Source organism: Schistocerca nitens, chromosome 1 (genome assembly GCF_023898315.1).
Source record: "Schistocerca nitens isolate TAMUIC-IGC-003100 chromosome 1, iqSchNite1.1, whole genome shotgun sequence".
Classification (NCBI taxonomy): domain Eukaryota; kingdom Metazoa; phylum Arthropoda; class Insecta; order Orthoptera; family Acrididae; genus Schistocerca; species Schistocerca nitens.
In genome coordinates, this window is record NC_064614.1 from 239,518,834 (window position 1) to 239,540,756 (window position 21,923).

General features: G+C 40.7%; 1 protein-coding gene across 1 annotated transcript in view; it reads right to left on the reverse strand.

The window, feature by feature from the left end:
• The window catches only part of LOC126235214 (phospholipase B1, membrane-associated-like), a 135,510-nt gene extending 113,795 nt beyond the window's left edge, over positions 1–21,715 (reverse strand). Inside the window, exon 1 of the mRNA XM_049943947.1 lies at positions 21,695–21,715. The gene's annotated coding sequence lies outside the window, so the exon portion shown is untranslated. The remainder of the gene's footprint in view (positions 1–21,694) is intronic.
• Between the last annotated feature and the right edge of the window lie 208 nt (positions 21,716–21,923).

The window sequence follows — 21,923 nt, forward strand, 5'->3', positions numbered from 1 at the left end:
ACTCACTTAAATCTTAATAACCTGCCATTTTAAAATCAATAACCGATCTAACAAGTGCGCCAGACACTTGTTGGCTTACACAGGCGTTGCCGACCGCAGCGCCGTATTCTGCCTCCTTATATATCTCTGTCTTTGAAACACATGACTATACCAGTTTCTTTGGTGCGTCAGTGTATAAGAAAATGTCCATAATCATGCAATAAGAAACAAGTTGTATTACAGGAAGTTTCTACCGTGGGAGGTATTGAATGCACCTCATTAAGTAATGTTATAAAGCAAAACACCCCTTGGCTGTGGACAAAAGAATGTAGGTCAGAGTTTAACAGAATGAAAACTAGTTTAGTATAAGCACCACTACTGGAACATTCCAACTTTAAAGAACCTTTTCATCTGGCTACCAATGCCATAGAATATGGCACTGGATCCCACCTGCATCAATAAATATGTACTACTACTGGAACGAAAAATTCGTCAACTGTGTTCGCTAATATGAGGTTAACATCTCATGAGAGTAATTATCGTATTACGGAAGAGGAGACCATGGCAGTGGTTTGATAATTGACAAAGTTTAATTACTTATTAGTGGGACAGTAGTGCACACCGACCATAGCGCATTGAGCCTTCTACTAAAAAGTATGCTTTTGCATAAACTTGTTACCATGTTGGGCGCTATTCCTTCAAGAATTTAAGTTTTCGATGCACTGTGTAAATGGTGCAGACAAAAAAATTGTGCCAGGTGCACTGTCAAAATTTATGGTAGGATTAAAACCTACAAAAGGCATAAAGGAGAAAGGTAATTTTGCGATTTACTTCCTAAAAGCAAACACATACAAACAAGGCATTGAATTACTAGGTAAAACTTTAGCAATGGAACAATGAAATGATGATGTGTTGTGTAACAACATTCATTACTTAGAACAAAATCCAAATGACCACAGTAGGGACTGGAAGCTCCACAAAGGAATACTTTTCCATAAAAATAAAAATATTAACCATTGGTTTCTATGTATGTCTACGAATAAAATAGATTTAACAACCTGGTATATTCATTTAGAGTACGCTTATTTCAGACTGAAGAAGTGCGTGATGCACTTGAGTAAGTGTTATTATTTTAGAAATATGTCTAGGCATGTTGGAAGGATGCTGAAGCCATGCAGTACATGTCAGAAAGTCAAAACACAAACTTCCAGGATGCACACCTTGCTCTACACCATAACACCACAAGCATTGTGGGATTTAGTGGCCTTGGACTTCCGTGGTCCGCTACCTTCACTGTGGGTAGGAACGGTGTGGTTGAATGTTGATCAAAGTATCCATTGTGAAGAGCGACAACCAACTGTAGTGTGTTGAAGCTGCGATCTAAAGAATGTCTGGCTGAGGAGGTGGTAAATTATATATTAATCTCCAGGTATCACCCACAAGGAAATATGGCTGATAGAACTACATGTGAACTAACTAGGTCCAATAGAAGTAGTTGGGGACGAATACGAAGAGGATCTATGTTGAAATATATAGAATGATCCAAAATAAATGAAGCCTCAGAGAGTGTGACGTGAGATGATATGAAGGCCTTATTAATTAAAGAAAAAGAAAAGAGGAAAAAGAGGAGGGAAAAAGGGACTCTCACATTCTAAAGGAGAAGGGACTTGGTTTTTGTGGGAATCCAAATACATAGTTCTAAGAGTGAGAAGCTGATTGTATGAAGGACTTTTTTAATTACAAAAATGCAACACGCTAAAGCAACAACACTGACCGACTCAGCTACAAAACCGGAGAAAGGTATGTATAATACTCAAGGCTCATGACCTTTCATAACAAATTATTACTGTGTACTAATATTGTCAGTATTCAAAGTGAACCACATTGGTCCACGGCTTGTGGTTGGGAGAGTGGAAGGCACTCCCCCTGACAAATGCACACACGCAGACACATATGTACACAAATGTACACAAAAACACTCAAACAAAGACATCCAAATGAATTGAAAATTCTGATAACTTTCATATGTCTTATAGGTAAGCAATGGTGATTGGATGGTAGTGACAGTATATAATGGGTTTTAGGGTCTGAGGACTCAGGTGCGTAAGCTGAAGGACAGCAGGCAAAATAAGACCCAGTAAGAAAGGAGGTCATGAGACAAAGTGTGAGGTTGATGCAGGAGGCGTTCTCTGTAGGAATCCATGGGACACGATAAAGTAATTGATAAAGTAATTGAATATGGTTATAGCAGTGCAGCCTGGTAGAATTTTGCACAGAGCATAACTTAATCTTAGCTCACACTTGGTTCAAGAATCATGAAAGAAGGTTGTATACATCGAAGAGGCCTGTAGGTACTGGAATGTTTCACATAGGTTATATAATAAGAAAGAGAGTTAGGGACCAGGTTTTAAATTGTAAGAAATTTCCAGGAGAAGATGTGGACTCTGACCACAATCTATTGGTTATGAACTCTAGATTAAAACTCAAGAAACTACAAAAAGGTGGGAATTTAAGGAGATGGGACCTGGATAAACTGACAAACAGAGGTTGTAGAGAGTTTCAGGGAGAGCATTAGGGAACGATTGACAAGAATGGGGGAAAGCAATACAAAAAAATGGTTCAAATGGCTCTGAGCACCATGGGACTCAACTGCTGAGGTCATTAGTCCCATAGAACTTAGAACTAGTTAAACCTAACTAACCTAAGGACATTACAAACATCCATGCCCGAGGCAGGATTCGAACCTGCGACCGTAGCGGTCTTGCGGTTCCAGACTGCAGCGCCTTTAACCGCACGGCCACTTCGGCCGGCGAAAGCAATACAGTAGCAAGAGAATGGGTATCTTTGAGAGATGAAATAGTGAAGGCAGCAGAGGCTCAAGTAGGTAAAAAGACGAGGGCTAGTAGAAATCCTTGGGTCACAGAAGATATATTGACTTTAACTGTTGGAAGGAGAAAATATAAAAATGCAGTAAATGAAGCAGGCAAAAAGGAATACAATCTCATGATGGTCTAATTAGAGAGTATATAAATTGTAGACTGGCAATGGCAAGGAAAGCGCTTCTGAAGAAGAGAAATTTGTTAACATCGAGAATAGATTTAAGTGGTAGGGAGTCGTTTCTGAAAGTATTTGCATGGAGTGTAGCCATGTATGGAAGTGAAACATGGACGATAAATAGTTTGGACAAGAAGAGAATAGAGTCTTTCGAAATGTGGTGCTACAGAAGAATGCTAAAGACTAGATGGGTAAATCACATAACTAATGAGAAGGTATTGAATAGAATTGGGGAGAAGAGAAATTTGTGGCACAACTTGACTCGAACAAGGGGTCGGATGGTAGGACATGTTCTGAGGCGTCAAGGGATCACCAATTTAGTTTTGGAGAGCAGCTTGGAAGGTAAAAATCGTAGAGGGAGCCCAAGAGACGAATACACTTAGCAGATTCAGAAGGTTGTGGGTTGTAGTAGGTACTGGGAGATGAAGAAGCTTGCAAGGGATAGAGTAGTATGAATAGCTGCATCAAACCAGTCTTCGGACTGAAGACCACAACAACAACAACAACAAGTACTATTTGTGAAATGACTGTTGTATAAGAGAATTATTCTATTTTTGCTTTACGTTATGAGCACAAAACTACTCAGAAAAATAAAAATTTTCTCTTCCATATTTAGTGTTCTTCTATGGAATTATTGAGCTTATTAATAGTTACAATTCTGAGTTTCTAACTTCGGTTGCACTGTAAGGGATATCCGTGAATGACATGTTTGCCCTCTAACTACCAAGCAGCTTTCAAAACTGTGCCGCACTTTGAAACAAAACTGTAATAATGACACATAGATAAATAATCTATGATCGTTATTTATTTAGTAATAAGTAATCCTTTTTATGAGGTAAGAAGTTCCTAACTTTCTGGTGGGTATAATTTTTGAGTGTGGATTTGTATTGTTTTCTAGGGAGAAATTATTATAAGTATACTATTTGGTTCTTGATTGCCAATTTTGATCAGTAAGTAAGAATAATTTATGGATATTTACAAGACACCAGTAAGATGAAATGGTTTTCACTCAAATAATGCTACTGTCAGAGGCAGTGGGAGCCGTACGATACTCCTGATCAGTTTAATATAAGTTAGATCTTGGGATGTAATTAATGGTAAAACGAGATAGTCCCTCCTACAAAGGGAAGAAACCATTCTCTGGTATTGACAATTGAAGCGTAATTGTAGAGTACAAGACACTTTCCTATATGGGAAAACACATGTAAGTATTTCGTTATGGTCAGATACCATAACAAAAGGGAGTAATTAGACACTTAGAAACATAGTTGAAGTTGACATTGTGCACTGCAGTGAACTGATGTAAAGTAGTGGTTCTTAAAGGATGTGAAACAGTGTTTCAAGAAAGATAATTAAGATGCTAATTTACACACAATAAGTTAAAATCACAAAAAAAGGAAAGTCATAATATTTAACAATTGAACTCTGATGTATTACTAAAACTCGAATGTTACAAAAATCACTATTTGATGGATTTTCCATAATTACTACATAAGAGCTTAACCATACTGCTTTAAAAAAAGCCATTGTATTTGTGATGTAAATTCCACAATTAACGTAAATGATAAGCTGAAGCGAACTATATGCATACAAAAGAGAACAATAGGAGACGTTAGTTTAGTCTTACCCATGGTTACTCAGTCATACTTAATCATAGGGGGCGGCATATGTGAGGGAACAGGTGGATTTTTTTAAAAAACATGCACCAACCTCTGGATAGCATGTGTACCCGCAGCACGCATTATAACTGAGAACGCGCGGATATTTTGAACTATATTCGGTCAACACATAATTATCGTTTGTTGGGCGACATATTAGCGTGAATTTTTTTTTCGTTTTGTGGGAATTTCTATGTATGGGGTACTCGTGGAGCATCGTCCGGCGACAGGGGGTCTCCCTACGACGTGGTTGGGTTATATACAGTGCTTCCTCGGAGTTTATAACGCCTTGCGCCGCGCCATGGAACCCTCCTGGAGGAGTTCCTTGCCGAACGCCTTCTCAGCAATCAAAGAACAAATGGAGATTCAGTGCAAAAGGCTTCATTTAGCTCACAATTTATGTTGTTTTCCAACTTGAGAGCATCTCGCTTTTGTTAATGGAATAATTTATTGTTCAAAGATTGATATAAGCATAATAAGGAAGTCGTATAGTATACGGATTTTTATCAGTAGCTTGAGAATATAGCAAGATGTGTTTTTTTTTCAGATTTTGCGAGTTAGTCGTCCGACCAGCGCCGGTGCCTAACTGCACGGAGTTGCTTTTAGTCGGCCCGAACCTCCCACTTTACTACGGTGGATTTTAACCTGAAGTAAGTCCAGTGCCTCCAATAGTGCGCAACCTTGACTAGTCACAGAAACAAATGTCCTACTGTATGGTACATTTATATTTTATTTGATGTCATTTAGGTCAACAGCGAAGCAATTGTTGCTGCTTCCAATAGGTTTCCAGCTATCCTGATGGGACTGCATGAGGCCAATGAGCTGCCAATTTCTTTTAAATTATAGGGCTTATCCATCCCCCCCCCCCCTGTGTGGCTTATCCATCCTCCCCCCCCCCCCCCTTCCCCTCGCCACCTGTTAACTGTGTGGTGTACAGCAGATGTTTGCGGACGGTTCCCGCGAGCTGAATGGCATCGAATACCACACACTTGCAGTGGTTGGCACCCTGGACCCGCATTCGAGAGGACGACAGTTGGAATCTCCAACCTGGCACCCACATTTAGGTTTTCGGCAATTTCCCTAAATCGCTTAAGGAGATCCTTCCCCATCCTTCCCTAACCAGAGGACCAGAGCTTGTTCTCCGTCCGTAATGGTATCATTGTCGATGGGACATTAAATTCTAACTTTCCTTCCTTTCTTTCCTTCGAATAACGTTTTCCAGCATTTCAGGGATTCTCCGCGAGGCAATCTGCTGTCGCGAGGCTCCGCAACCGGGGCACCTTGACCTACTGCACTTAGCCGCACAACCGGCCAGAAACCTGTTCTGCTTGACGCAACAGGAAAATTAGCCGATTATTCTTCCGTGAGGTAAATTGCCGCTGTACGTACGTGCCATTTCATATACTATGTAACAGGCATTCTGCGCTATTGCTCTGTATTCTTGAGGCAACACAACTGAAATTCGAATCAATACGAATCTGCAATTTTCTGTTTTTGATAGAACTTTTTCTAATAGCTTTATAACACTGTACTGAAAATAGAGTAACACAGAATATTCCATAATGTGAGAAAAGCACGTGCTGGCAATAAGCATTTATTTCACCCTATTTGTCTTAAAAAGCCTCGTTGTCTGCAATCAAATGATAGTATCTGTCGCACTTATATTTTTACTTTTGGTTATCACGACCAGTTCCAGCCACCAAGGTCATTTTCCAGTTGTTATATGTTTATCGTCGTGGGAAACAGTCTGTGTACTCTCACGACGACAGACGACTATATAGACATGTAACAACTGCAAAATGGCCTTGGTCGTCGAAAGTGGTCGTGTCTGCTAAGAAGGGTTTCAGGCTTTTTTTTTTTTTATTTTTAAGGCAAATGCTGAAAGTTGAAGTCTCCTGACACTCCAAATACACTGTGCAATGTGAGTCAGAAAGTCACTTTATAAACCAAATCCTCCAACCAACCTCTCCCAACTAAATATCTTGCTTCAAAAGCCATGAACTTATTTGCTTTCTGACTTTTGTCATGACTGATACATACCTCTGTTAGAGCAGCACAACATTTACAGTTTCTAAATTTTACTTTGAATCCGTTCAGTCACAACTGAATAAAACAAATTTTTCCTCCAATAGTCGCCTCGCCTTTATTATTCGCATGGAATCTTAAGTGGCCTAGTATATCTACATATCTGGGCTTAAACTGTTTTGTTTTATTTCGTGGACTTTATACATTATGAACATCTCTGACACTTTCTACTTATCTAAGATGAAGTGATAATAAAAATTTCTGTTTACAATTGTGTAAATGCTTGTCTATATCTGCACTTCTTCTGCTTATTGCCATACGAAATTTCGTTTTCACATTGCAAAAACTTTATCTTACTGTTTTGTTTTGCATAGTGTTGTTAACTGTTGAATATTATTGCCAAGTGTAGAATGTGTGTTTCTAATATTAGTCACCTCTTCCTGTGTATGTGTGTGTGTGTGTGTGTGTGTGTGTGTGTGTGTGGGCTTGTGAGTGAGTGAAAAAACTGAATGACTCACTCTTTCTCTCACTTTCAAACACATACGCACGCACGCGCGCGCGTGAACGCACACACACACACACACACACACACACACACACATACACACACACATGATCTGCACGTAACTTTCTTTTCCATCAGTCTTCTCACTGGTTTGATTCAGCAGCACGCAGAAGTGCCGCAACATGACGTGGCCTGGACTCTACTAATGTCTGAAGTAGTGATTGAGGGAACTGACACCATGAATCCTGCAGGTCTGTCCTTTTTTGCTTCCAGAACTTTGTGCTTGATCTTGCAATTTTCTTGTTCCCTCTTGTTTCTTTTACTTACTGGTGTATTACCCGTCTTCCCCTATAAATTACTACCATTTTTCTTAGAATTTCTATCACCTTGCGCCATTTTGCACTATAAAACGTTTTATTGAAGTCGACAAATCTTATGAATATGTTTTGATTTTCCTTTAGTCTTGCACTTTTGTCGTGCGAGACGTCAGACTGCCCCTCTGGTGCCTCTTCTTTTACTAAAGCGAAACTGATCGTCATGTAGCACATCTTCAAGTTCCTTTCCCGTTCTTCGGTGTATTGTTCTTATCAGCAACTAGGCTGCAAGACCTGTTACGCTGACTGTGTGTTAGTTCTCGCACTTATCTCTTCTTGCTATTTGCGGAATTGCGTGGATGATATTGTTTGGAAAATGTTTGTGCGCCACCAGGAGCAAACATCCTACATACCAAGCTGAATTGTTGCCAGTCTCCATAATGATTTTAGAAATTCGAATGAAATGTTATCTACCCCTTCTGCCTTATCTGATCTCAAGTCCCCCAGAGCTCTTTTAATATCTAACTCGTGTACTGGATCCCCTGTTTCTTCCATATCGACTCCTGTTTCTTTTTCTAACACGTCATCAGACATGTCCTCCCCCTCATGGAGGCCTTTGAACTACCCTTTCCACCAATTCGCTTACTCCTCTCTATTCAACAGTGGAAATCCCACTGCACTATTCATATTACAACACTTACTTTTAATTTCAACGAAAGTTCTTTTGACTTTTCCATGTGCAAGTCATTATTACCAACGATCATTACTTTTTCGATTTCTTCAAATTTTCCTTACAGCCTTTCCGCCTTGCCTTTCCTGCACTTGCTGTTTATGTCATTCCTAAGTGAGTCATATTTCCGTATTCCTGTCTTTCCCTGAACATTTTTGTACTTCCTTCTTTCGTCGACAAAATAATTCTTCTGTTACCCAAAGTTTCTTCGCAATTACCTTCTTTATATCTACGTTTATCTGTCCAACATCCATGTACGCAATTTTTGGAGATGTCCATTTTCTTTAACTGAAATGCATACTGTATTATTACTTACCGCAGTATTCATATCGTTAGCAAGCTTCAAACGCGTCTCATCACTCCTCAGCAATGCTCCCTTCCAAAATGGTTCTTTCCGGAATATTCTTCTGTGCTTCAATTTACTCTTCATCATTACTAAATAGTGATCCGAGTCTCTATCAGCTCCTGCGTTCCCTTTACGATCCAAAAACAGATTTTGGAATCTCTGTCTGATCATAATGTAATCAAGCTGGAATCTCTCCGTGTCTCCAGGCCTTTTCCAAGTATAACTCCACCTCTTGTGATTCTTGAACACAGTATTCGCTATTAGTACTTAGAATTTATCGCACAACTGAATTACTCTTTCTCCGCTCTCATTTCCAGTAGGCTACCAATACCATCTTCTCTCGTAGCCCTTTTTCCTGTTCTTTCCCCTAAAGTCGCGTACCATCCTCTATGATTATTACATTTTCATCTTACTTTACATACTCAATTACCCATTCGGAACCCTCATACATTTTTTCCAGTTTTTCATCTTCTGCTTGCGACGTCAGTTTGTATACCTAAAATATTGTTATCGGCATTGATTTGACGCTAATTCTAATACGAACTACGCTATCAGTAACACTGTCTATTCTAATTTGCTATTCATAACGAATTCTACTCCCTTTATACCATTTTCTGCCGCTGGTTAACTACCATATACTCGTCTAACCAAAAATCCTTATCTTCTTTTCATTTCATCCTCACTACTTCTAGATTCAACCTTTGAATTTCACTTTTTCAGATTTCATATCTTCCCTGCTGCGTTCAAATTGCTGACATTTTACATTCCGGTTCGTAGAATGTTACACCTTCGTTCGTTATTCCATCTTTTACTCATAGTCACCTCCCCGCTGGCAGCCCGTCCTGGAGATATGAAGGACTCATCCGGAATCTTTTGCCAAAGGAGAGATCATCATGACAGTTTTCAGTTACAGGCAATATATCCTGTGGAATTACCTCGACCCGTAAAAAAAGTTCGACAGTGTAAAATGGTACAATATGCTGAAATTCTGAGAAAAATAGAAGAAAGTTACAGGGAAAGACGGCTAATGTATAACATACACAAGATCCAAAAAGGAACAATAAGACCGGAAAACCAAGAACGAAATTCTCGGATTCTACTGTTCAATTTATACATGGAAGAAGGACTGGCTGAAATAAAAGAAAAGTACAAGTGTCAGGATTGAAATTCAGAGCGGAAAGATGCTAATGTTAAGACTACTATTCTCAGTAAAGTGAAAAAGAATTGCACGATCTGTTCAATGGAATGAACAGTCTAATTAGTATAGAATAGTGATTGAGAGTATACCGGAGAAAGACAGAAGTAGTGAAAAGATAAAGAAATGAGAATATCGAGTAACTTGACATCAAAATTGGTGATCACGCAATGACGGACGAACCAACAGGAACAGGCCTTCATTTGAGGAAGTTTCCAGGACCGCGTGTTTGGAGCACAGGCTTGTAATGTAGTGAGTGATTCGTGCACAGTGGAAAAATCTGAACACAAGAGAGTCAAAGCGTTTGGCATGTGCTGCTACATAAGAACGCTGAAAATTTAATGGACTGACATGGTAAGAAATGAAGAGTTCCCTGCGGAATCGGCGAAGAGAGGACCATATGAAGGGTTAGGAGAAAATACCAGGCAAGTCATTTTTTATAAAACTTACGAGAAATAAATTTTAAAGTTTAACCTGTGATTACGCCAAAATATAAGGATATAAAATACTCTTTATTTCATAAATTAAAGGTCTTGGGAGCATTGAACATGAAACTAGCGCTGTTGGCATCGACAGTGTTCCCAGAATGCAGTACGAGGAATTTACTAAAATGCCATGAAACGTGACTTTGTAGGAGCAAGAACGCAAGTAATTCAAGGGAAACAGATGCAATAATTCCACAATAATCACGAATAAATGAATTTCTGGTTGTAATGATAGAGCGATAGCACCCATGTCGATTGTATTTATCCGTGGGTCAGCTGAATAAAAAGCTTCACACTATCAGGACGGAAAAACTTAATTTGGCTTTGCAATTTGTTATATTCTAGCCGAGAAACTGTTAGGAGACCTACAATAAGGAAGGGAATTGTACAAGTTAAATTACAGTGAACAGAAGGTAAATGTGAAGCTATTGCGCACTAGACAAGCAAGAAATTCTGAAGTTAATCACACCATTATAAACAGACGTGGGCATTTCAAACAGACCATCCATTGGTTGACAATGTCATGGAGTCCTTATGACGCCATTTTGCATTCGTCCGTGATAAGTTGTTCGCTATTCCAGCATACAGCAGTGGCTGCATTCAGATACATAACCTTAATAGGCTGAGTTTTGAAATGGTATTTTGCAGTGTAATTTGAGTCCAACAGTGTTTCTCGTTCCTTGATAAACACTCACCACATTCAAAGGAGATGGCTTACATCCGGATGCTTCGATAAGTTCCTTGAAATCTTCCCGTTTCCATAATCCAACATTTATATCTCGCTCTAATAACCTTAGCAACGTACAGGGAATTTAATTTTTACCTTTTCCAAGCCACGAATTTGATTGACAGTTACATAATGAATAAAGGGGAATATAGGAAACTTTTTATTTTGACCACCAGCAGAATCACAAAGTATATAGGGTGTCCCAGGAGGATTATTCAGAATTCAGGGATATGACAGGAACGATCATTCAAAGTAAAAAGTTAGTAAATATGGGCTCTAAAGCACATACCTCAAGAGCATCATCCATACTGTGAAACATAATTGCAGGCTTTTTGCTTCTCATATTTTGAGCGGCGAAGTATGGATCAGAAAAAGAACAAACAGTAAACAAGGGCTGTTAAGAGCTACGGGCACTTGTTCATCTTCGTTATGTGAAACACATTTCTTATAATAAAAAATGCTCATAGTTCTGACTGCGTGTATTTTGAAACCCGAATTTTGGGACATTTTTGCCTCTAATGATCTTTCCTTTCATATCGGTGAATACTGAACATCCCTCCTGAGACCCCCTGTATAGAACTCTTCAGTGTTCTCATCAAAGGATGAGAGACGAAGTGAAAAGGAATGGTCTCATTTCATTTTCGTCATTTTTCACAATGCATTCAGAACAAAACAAAACAAAAGGATTCACTGGTTGAAGAACATAGACACTGAACGAATACATCGAAAATCGCCGCTTGAAATTATTATACTCGACACGGATATTTTTTGAGAAGTTTTTGCTTTCCCGTGCCTCCCGTTTACTGATGGGAGCGACTGCTCAAGAATTCCGTTTGCTCTGCCCTCTCGTAGTCGGATGAGTGACCTCTGACTTGTCTGCTTCTTTCGCCAGAGAAATTGACTTGTCTGGTTCTTTTGCGTTACAGCAAAACACTGAATGCTAATGTCTCTGGAGCCACTTGGCTTTTTCTTTTCAGTTTTAGCCTCTGAACAGATGCCTAAGATCTGTCTGAATCGAGCTACAGAATAAGCGACTTTTTTAAAAAAGTAAATTTCCTGGTTTTTTTTTTCACTGACCCGACATGGCGAAACAGTGATAAGAGGAAGGGAAAGGATGATAGGATATCTGCTAAGACCTCAGGGGAAAACCTGTCATGTTTAGAGGGAGATACAGAGTGTAAAAACTGTTAGGAACACAGAGGTTGCAATACATCCAGCAAATACGAGTAATTGAAGATGCAGGGTGTCAGTATGAGAAGAAGAGGTCAGCACAGGAATGGAATTATGATTTTAAAAAAAATTCTAACCAGAGCGTTCTGATTGCCAGTCAAGTACCGGTTCATACCGTAACAACTCCCCCTCTATCTCTTAACACACACACACACACACACACACACACACACACACACACACACACACACAAAACAAATCACTCATATCACAATATATACGCATGTCAGTTTGTAATTTCAAATTAACTAATGTTCAATTCTTAGTGCTACTGAAACGAAGTTTGATATGGCAATAAGCCGAAGACTAACAGCTGTAAAGTAGGGCAGAAGTATAAAGTAGGACAAAAGTACACATGTAGATAAGTACCTTCGACATTTCTAAGTAGAAATTTGTACTACCACTACACTATTCTGGCAGAAGCATTAAAATGTTGGCTCGAAACAGGGCACCGAAAAGGAATAAAGGATTAATAATTTGTAGCTTCAGTCAGACAATGTACTTTGTAGACTAATTATCTCATATAATTGTTCGTCTAACCGCAGAAACTTGTGTATTTCTAACACTTTGTGTTCTATATTTTATAATGAAGTAAAATAAATGTCCTTCTTATTTCATTAGGTGAAGTTGTTGTATCTGATGAAAATGGTTTCCCCTGAAAACAACAAAGTTCAGAGAGACAGTTCGCGAATTATAAATGTATGCATGGTACTCGCAGTGCCAAAACACAACAAAAAACATAAAGAACTGCAGAGGATCGCTGCTTTGTTGTTGCTTAGTTGACCCTAAATTTAAATAGGTGTAACGTGTCGCTCTTAAATAGACGAAAATCCAATTTTTTTTATCGATAGACGATTGGTGAAAGACCCCTGGAAGATGAAATAATAGTAAAATATCTAGGAGTGTTCGACCAACGCGACCTAAAGTTGAATGACCACATAAAATTAGTAGGAGGAAAAAAATCGTCAGGCTGAATTTCATTGTGAGAAGCTTAAGACAGTGCAGTTCACCGATGAAACATGTAGTTTACCAAACCCACGTTCGACTGGTTTAGGAACGTTCTGCATCAATCTGTGATTCTTAAGAGATAAGATTAACAGAACAGACAGACAAGATGAAAAAAAAACCGGCGCTTTTCGTCAGGGTTTCATCTAGGAAGTGCAGTACGTGTATTCTCAACAAACTCCAGTGGCAGGCGATACAGCAGAGGCGTTGTGTATCACGGAAAATTTTATTTTGAAATTCCGAAAGCGTACGTTCCAAAGAGAGTTAGATAACGTACCACTTCACCCACATAAGTCTGGTGAAATGACCACGATGGGAAAAATGAGAGAAATTGAAGCTTATACGGAGCTTTACATGGACTTTTCGTGCATAGAATAGGAGAAGGAGGAAATAAATATGGCAGCGTACCCTTCACTACACACTTAAAGTAAGTTTGGGTAGTACAGGTACAAGTGTAGATGTAGTTTTCTTGCAATAGGTGTTAGATTCCTGGACAACATACAGGTATGTCCCCTATTGAATTGAGATATCTTCAGGTTCTTATGAAACGACTGAATTTGCCCGTGGCTTTGCTAGAAGAGGAGCAATCGTATTCTGTCTCGAAGACTGAAAACTATAATTCCACACTTTTTAATTACTTATCAGTAATTGTTCGATCTTACGTCATAATTAACAATGTGTGTATTCCACGTATTTAAATACGTTTTTTCTTCTCTTCTATGAAGTGGGCAAACAATCGTACCTACTTCCAAGTGTATGGCACCAAGGAAACTGTAAGATTTTGCAACCCTGCTTCCAGAGCTATGGCTGTTGGATAAATTAATGCGATAAGTATAAACGTTTACTAAATAATGAGCACGTTGGGCTGGGATTTGACGAATCACCGAAAGTCTCACTCTTGAAAGACTAAGTTTCATAGTGAACTTTCCAAAAACATTTCCCCTCCCGTGAGTTTCAGAGGCCGTTGGCAGCTATTTTATTGCCCCTGACGACTTTTCCTGACCTCCAAGCGTGTGTATAGTAGGGTGCTAATCAGTTGAAGTATTTCCGAGGATAAGACTTACGTCATTGCAAACCACATTACCAGTATGCTGAAATGTTACGCAATCTGCTCACTTGTAAACCTACGAAGCAAAATAAGCCAACAAAAATTGAAGGCATGATCGGAGTGTGATTTCGGAAAATTAATCGTTCGTTCACCTAAACAAAATCGATAAATGTAACATAAGTACTGAAGCAGTAAAATAGTTGATGTTGAACTGTTAACTACCTTACACAAATAACCATATCCTGCAGAAACCCACGGGTCGTTAAATAACTAACATCAAACCAAGGGAATAGCTTTTTTTAAGGAATACATTGCCATTTGATTGTTTGTACATTTCCTGTGCACGATCTAGATTTCGGCCTTCACTACGTTATTAAGTACAATGGTCTTAGATCATTAATATATTTTTCTGGGTACTGTGCAGGATGACACACTATTTCATGCCATTATCGAGTACTATGTTCTTAGACCATTAACACCATTTTGCTGTGTACTTCGCAGGATGACTTGTACACAGTTCAACACATTTTCTGGTCGTGATGTAAGTGATACAAAATAAACGTCTTGTAGGAATGCAGCACATTACCGTAAAAGCACATCGTATCTCGGAAAATCAGTCCAAAGCCTGGTCTCAGAATATTGTACTCGATAATGGCGTGAAATAACATGTCCTCCTGCACAGTACACAGCGAAATACGTTTATAGTCTAAGATCAATGTAATCGATAATGGCGCGAGAGCTGAAATCTAGATAGTACACAGGGAACATGCAGAAATGTACAGTCGAATGGCGGTGTATTATTTCAAAAACTACTGTATGACTGTAGCTCTGCAACATCGAAAACATTTTAGGGAAAAAAATCATGCTCAATTACAGGAAATTAATATTAGAAAGTCATAGTGGATAATAAGAATCACCTTCCGTTATAAGACTAGAGCAACTGTTTTGGAATTGAAGTCCAGCTGCAGACTACATTAAAAAAACGGAGAATCGGTGTTTTCCCTTCTGCTAAGTAGCAACAACGTAACTGACATAAGGTTTAAAGTCGTCTGCTATAGACGTCTTTTACACTATGTATGCTAGCACCGATAAGCACTTACATGTCTCAAATAACATGCAGTCACTCTTCCGTTTGGCAGAGTAGCTTCATCTTTGGTGAGAACTACAAAGTCACATCTTAAGCGAACCACTGAAACTCTGAGACTAGCCGGCGCGACGTAACTGGCAAGACTTACGAACGAATACTAACCAGTCGCTTAAGAACATACATCTAAAACCGAGAACTACTCCCCCTAACGCAGACAGGCTTCAGACACAACCATTCAACAAGCGACCCACTCTTCAAATTGACTGATAGTATAACCATAGGATTCAATCAGGGACAATGCACACTTGCAGTGTTCCTGGACATCGTATGAGCATTCGACAAACATTAGCATTAGGGCTTGTTGCTTAGATTGGTTAACAAGGATATCCCAGCTAAAATGGTCAGATTGATAAAAGCCTACAACATGGAGCGTAACTGCAGAGAGCATGTACACTCCTGGAAATTGAAATAAGAACACCGTGAATTCATTGTCCCAGGAAGGGGAAACTTTATTGACACATTCCTGGGGTCAGATACATCACATGATCACACTGACAGAACCACAGGCACATAGACACAGGCAACAGAGCATGCACAATGTCGGCACTAGTACAGTGTATATCCACCTTTCGCAGCAATGCAGGCTGCTATTCTCCCATGGAGACGATCGTAGAGATGCTGCATGTAGTCCTGTGGAACGGCTTGCCATGCCATTTCCACCTGGCGCCTCAGTTGGACCAGCGTTCGTGCTGGACGTGCAGACCGCGTGAGACGACGCTTCATCCAGTCCCAAACATGCTCAATGGGGGACAGATCCGGAGATCTTGCTGGCCAGGGTAGTTGACTTACACCTTCTAGAGCACGTTGGGTGGCACGGGATACATGCGGACGTGCATTGTCCTGTTGGAACACCAAGTTCCCTTGCCGGTCTAGGAATGGTAGAACGATGGGTTCGATGACGGTTTGGATGTACCGTGCACTATTCAGTGTCCCCTCGACGATCACCAGTGGTGTACGGCCAGTGTAGGAGATCGCTCCCCACACCATGATGCCGGGTGTTGGCCCTGTGTGCCTCGGTCGTATGCAGTCCTGATTGTGGCGCTCACCTGCACGGCGCCAAACACGCATACGACCATCATTGGCACCAAGGCAGAAGCGACTCTCATCGCTGAAGACGACACGTCTCCATTCGTCCCTCCATTCACGCCTGTCGCGACACCACTGGAGGCGGGCTGCACGATGTTGGGGCGTGAGCGGAAGACGGCCTAACGGTGTGCGGGACCGTAGCCCAGCTTCATGGAGACGGTTGCGAATGGTCTTCGCCGATACCCCAGGAGCAACAGTGTCCCTAATTTGCTGGGAAGTGGCGGTGCGGTCCCCTACGGCACTGCGTAGGATCCTACGGTCTTGGCGTGCATCCGTGCGTCGCTGCGGTCCGGTCCCAGGTCGACGGGCACGTGCACCTTCCGCCGACCACTGGCGACAACATCGATGTACTGTGGAGACCTCACGCCCCACGTGTTGAGCAATTCGGCGGTACGTCCACCCGGCCTCCCGCATGCCCACTATATGCCCTCGCTCAAAGTCCGTCAACTGCACATACGGTTCACGTCCACGCTGTCGCGGCATGCTACCAGTGTTAAAGGCTGCGATGGAGCTCCGTATGCCACGGCAAACTGGCTGACACTGACGGCGGCGGTGCACAAATGCTGCGCAGCTAGCGCCATTCGACGGCCAACACCGCGGTTCCTGGTGTGTCCGCTGTGCCGTGCGTGTGATCATTGCTTGTACAGCCCTCTCGCAGTGTCCGGAGCAAGTACGGTGGGTCTGACACACCGGTGTCAATGTGTTCTTTTTTCCATTTCCAGGAGTGTAGTTAACCAGTCTTCTGAAGCGTTCACCACTCAAGCTGGCTCCCTCAGGATGGCATTTAGGCATTTAGTTCCCCCTCCTGTACATCCTATAAACAGCTGACGTACATATCGTAACGACACAAAACGAAACGGCATGACTGTAAGCAGATGACACAGTCTACTGAGTTACTGAGCTACGAACAACAACCATACAGCGTAAGACACACTCGTACCTCCAACTAAGACTCAGACAATCCTTTTCAGACATAGACGTCTTACATAAACATGACAACAAAACGAGGACGACATCAGACTTACACTATAGGACACCCCCTTAAGACTCGATGACATAGCCAAGTACCTCGGTGTCTTTCTGGACAGACACTTTAAATGGAAGACCTACCTGACGTACTTCCTAAACAAAATCCGAGTGCGACAGAACCTAATCCGCTAGATACAAAGTCGCATCCATGGCTGCAGCACACAAACTGCAGTACACACGTACAAAACCTTAGTACGACCGGAACTGGAGTACGCAGCAGCCCCCACCCTCCAGCCCCTCCTGGGAGGCATACGTGCCCAAAAAACTAGCAGAATATAAAGTATAGAGAGGAGACTCCCGCGCAGCATTGCTAAACCCCCCTACATCACACCAAGCAATGCCAAGGTACAGCCACTCCAAACCAGAATGGTCAAGCTACGAGCACGACACCGCAGACAAACATTTAGCAAAAGGCCTGATATGGAAGAACTCATCTCCACCAACCTCAGGATCAAATTCAACTACATCACCCCTTCCAGCACAATGGCCCAGAACATTGCCAAATCTTACCCAGGCCTGACCCCATCTTGGAACCACTCATAGCTAACACCACAACCAAATTCACCTAGACGAGAGAACGGATAATGGTGCTCCAACTAGCCCCAAGTAACTGAACATTGTAAATAGTAATTGTAAATAGTAATTAAGACTCTGTCACTCCTCATCCACTAGGCATAAGCTTACCCCACCCTACTCTCCTCCTATTTTCTCTCTTCTCTCTTTTTAATAAAGATTATAAGGGAGACGTCAATTACTACCAACTGCGCAAGCCACCCAACGGTGTGTGGCGGAGGGCACTTTACGTGCCACTGTCATTGCCACATAACAGGTTAACATCACTATTCAACTGAATGGAGGGGCTATAATTGATGAGCCAGAGATAGCAAATGTATTTAATAAACCTTTCTTAAATATGGTACAAAACATGGCGACAAACAGATCAAGAGAAAAATCACAGCAGTAGGTTGAAAATGTGACTCACAAAATTCAGTCATTTGGCTGTATCACCAGCTTCTCCTTCCAAATTTAAGAGAATTATACAATCTCTGAAAAAATAAAAGTTCATCTGATTTTGATGTTTCCAATACACTTCTAAAGATTTGTTCCCATATAATAAGACCCTGTCTTATCTGACATATGTAATGTATCACTAACTCAAGACATTTTTCCAGAGAGACTGAAATATGCTGTTGTTAAACCCCCTTTTTAATAAATATTATAAGGGAGACGTCAATAACTACCAACTCCGCAAGCCACCCAACGGTGTGTGGCGGAGGGCACTTTACGTGCCACTGTCATTGCCTCCCTTTGCTGTTCCAGTCGCGTATGGTTCACGGGAAGAACGACTGCCGGAAAGCCTCCGTGCGTGCTCGAATCTCTCTAATTTTACAATTGTGGCCTCCTCGGGAGGTTTAAGTAGGGGGAAGCAATATATTCGATACCTCATCCAGAAACGCACCCTCTCGAAACCTGGCGAGCAAGCTACACCGCGATGCAGAGCGCCTCTCTTGCAGAGTCTGCCACCTGAGTTTGCTAAACATCTCCGTAACGCTATCACGCTTACCTAATAACCCTGTGACGAAACGCGCCGCTCTTCTTTGGATCTTCTCTATCTCCTCCGTCAACCCGATCTGGTACGGATCCCACACTGATGAGCAATACTCAAGTATAGGTCGAACGAGTGTTTTGTAAGCCACCTCCTTTGTTGATGGGCATTTTCTAAGGACTCTCCCAATTAATCTCAACCTGGCACTCGCCTTACCAACAATTAATTTTATATGATCATTCCACTTCAAATCGTTCCGTACGCATACTCCCAGATATTTTACAGAGGTAACTGCTACCATTGTTTGTTCCTCTATCATATAATCGTATAATAAATGATCCTTGTTTCTATGTATTCGCAATACATTACATTTGTAACTTGACTAGTTTACTTCTAATTTTACATTGTATTCTAACAAACAGTACGGGAATGTAGGCTACATATTTTAATACGAGTAAAATAGCACCGGTTGCTATTACCTGTGAGCTATAAGAAATGGCAAACAATGTTCTTAAAAATACCGTTGATTGTTTTTCTGCGAATGGTTTCACCCTCAATTTTAAAAAGACACAACACATTCAGTTCTGCACATCTATGGGTATTACATCAATGACAAGCGTGATAAATGGTGAGGAAATAAATAGATTGGAAAGTTCATAATTTTTACGTGTCCATATTCATGAGAATCTAAACTGAACAAAAGAAAACGTATTGGAAGTCCTAAAACAATTTAATTCAACCACATTTGCATTGCAAATCTTGCGGAGAGACAAATCAGTAAGCTGACATACGCTGCATATTTTCATTCAATAATGTTACATGGAATAATGTTCTGTGGTAATTCATCTTTAAGAAAGAAATTCTTCGTTACTCAGAAACGTGCTGGAAAAATAATATATGATGTTCACACACGAACATCTTGCAAACATCTGTTTAAGAAATTGGCCATTCCGACTACTTCTTCGTAGTATATTTAATCCCTCATGACGTTTATAGCAAGTAAGCACTACAGCTCAAAAAAAAAAAAAAAAAAAAAAACAATGATGTATGTAATAATAATACTAGAAAGAAAAATGGCGTTCATTACTCCACATTACGCTCATCATTAGCACAAAGAGGGATGCATAAAGCTGCAACAAAAATTTTTGATCACCCGGTGATATAAAATGTGTTACAGACAACGAAGTAAAATTTGAAAACAACCTGAAAAAGTTTCTACTTGAAAATTCTTATTCTGTAGAAGAATTTCTGTTGTTGTAGAGTGTAAAAGATGGTGGGTAGGAATTATTAACTCACATTTGGATATACAAAAAACTTAAAAATAGAAACCCCTTATAAATGTTTAGCGTGTAGCCATACATACAAATTAATTTGCGATGTGAATGTAAAATTACTTGCTCCACAGCATTACCATTTATCGTACAAATTGATCCATGGAACATGAAACTAACTGAAATTAAAACTACTCAAAACCTGCAAACAATGATGTAAGAAAGAAAATGTGGTACATTACCTTAAACGTATTTTAGGACGTTCTTTTAACCTCAGAGACATAACTTATAATGGTGGTACAATTTATGCACATATTATAAAACCAGATTCCTAAATTTCTATCACTTTCAGACGTTTATGTAGTAATTGTAGCTTTGCTTATTTTTCTTATAATTTCCATTCTTAGAATCAGACACCAAGAACAACACACCGCAGTTGACGATGTCATTGATTAACTAATTTGGTGACTTACTTTCTAGCCTATAATAAATAAAACCTCAAAAGTGGTACAATTTAGGCAACTCTCCCCTAGCTTCCATAATTTCTGCTGTCTTTGGGCAGCGGCGATTGTGCATCTAACATGTTTAGAGAATACGAATGAGACACTGTAATATAAAAGTCATCACACGTTGCAGTTTTTCCGGTGCCTCAACTCGTTGGACATTACCGTGGATCGTCCACAACATATGCGCTGAGTAACTGCCCTCTCCAACCGATCCGCACTTACAGCGCTACATATACTCACAAATTAAAGAATGACTTCATTAAACCAGCAGCAGCTGCTTTCATTAACATTTACTCATAGACGTTTAGGTCAAGCGACATGTTCAGGTCACACATGAATATCACATAACGTTTAAAGAATGTCCTTTGGCATCAGATATATTGTTGTATGTCATTGGGGCATCAGTCACATACGACAGATGCGTCTGTTATTTCATGCATTTTCCAGAGGTCAGTAACCGCTACAATGGACAGTCCACTACAGTGATAAACCAAAATGATGCTATAAACTGACCGACTGACAGTTTATGATACGACTTTGAACAGACAGATTCTACAATTAGAAACAGTAGCGTATTTGACGCCAAGAAGCCTTCCTTAAACTAGATGTAGTATTAATACGTGACCTGAAGAGTGGCTTGACCGAAACTGTCTGCCAGTAAATATTCATTACAGCAGCCTTTTGTGGCTCCGTGATGCTGTTCCGTAAAGACACTGAAGGTGTGCGGGCCTATTCACAGAAAATGTTTTCAGCAGCCTACTGTTTGCGCTATTCTATGGCAGCCATGGTGGCCGGCGACGCGACGTACCTTACGTGTGTCTCGCGGAACCCGCCCGGAGGAACTGTCTGAACACTTGGCGGCGGCGGCGATGGCGGCTGCTGCTGCAGTAACACCGACAGCCAAGGCCGACACGGCTGCCGTCCTCGACCTGTGATCGGACCGTCGCGAACTGCCCCACTGCCTCAAGTTCGCCAAACTCGCTACCGCCGTCAATATCCTATGCCCCACCTCCTGTACGATCTCATCTGCTCTGTTC